This window comes from Cyprinodon variegatus, unplaced genomic scaffold (assembly GCF_000732505.1).
Source record: "Cyprinodon variegatus isolate N-32 unplaced genomic scaffold, C_variegatus-1.0 Scaffold361, whole genome shotgun sequence".
NCBI classification, from domain to species: Eukaryota; Metazoa; Chordata; class Actinopteri; order Cyprinodontiformes; family Cyprinodontidae; genus Cyprinodon; species Cyprinodon variegatus.
This window is the reverse complement of record NW_015150814.1, coordinates 103,250-104,425: the sequence shown is the minus strand read 5'-3', so window position 1 is coordinate 104,425 and position 1,176 is coordinate 103,250.

Below are 1,176 nucleotides of genomic sequence, written 5' to 3'. Positions count from 1 at the left end.
ACTATACAAAGTGACTATCAGTTACTTTTTACCAAGTGGTTAGAGCTGCGCACTTGTGCTCTAAGAAAGTTTCAAGTACCCGGTTCAATCCCTACATCCTGCACTCTGGGTCCCTGAGCAAGAACCTAACCCCCAATTGCTCCCCATGCACCACACAGTGGCAGCCCACTGCTCCCCAAGGGGGTGGCTTAAGATACAGAAGTGAATTTGTCCAGTGTGAGATCAATGATGTTCAATTGTTATTATTTTATGATCTAGTGAAGGGGTGGGCTACTCTAGTCGTCACCGAAAGGTTTTCTCCAACTGTTAGATCTGTCCTTGCTCCACCACACCTGAATCAAGTGGCTTAATTACCTCCTCAGTGTGCAGTTCCTTTCTCCAGAGTCCTCTTAATCCTTTAATTACTTAATTCAGGTGTGTTGACCAATGACATATCTAAAGGTTCCTCAAGGACTGAAATTGGCCACCTCTGATCTAGATAGTTTGATAGGTAATGGACATCTCAAGGCACATTGGAACCAATGGCCATAATGATCTCTTTTATTACCACACTTGCCTGTGAGGTATAGGATGTTCAAAAAACCATGTCCGAATATTTACTTGGTTTCAGACCACTTTTGGTTAACCTTTTAAAATTCACATCATCAGACCAGCAGCGTTACCCAAACAGGTGGCAATGATGATCTAAAAAGGTTGTGGACACCCATTTCGGATATAAATTCCAAGCGTCTGACCTGAAGGTTATTGTTGTCTGTTTTAAGCAGAACCTGCAGGTGATGGAAGCCATCAGGTTGAAGTAGCGCTTTGTTGTCCTTGCAAACTCCTGAAACAGATGACATGTATTGGTTGGCCATGAAGACTGTGGCCTCAGTGGTTGTGTGAGAAGGAAGATGCTCCTAGCTGAATTTGCATCATACTGAGATTAAAATGGCCGCCTGGTTCCATCATTTTCATTCCTCTCTCAAAAGACATTTGCATTGGAAGTGAAGTCCAGAACCATATAAACCAAATGTACTTGTCTTTAGGTTAAATCAGGTTATATGGGGTTTTGAAAGAGAACCTTTGTAGAACCTTTTCATCAGGGAACGCTGCTTTCAGCACATCCTGAGGATCACTTCACATGATTGCTTTAGATAAAACAGCCATTTGTGGAAAGTTTTCATTCAGTTCAGAGTT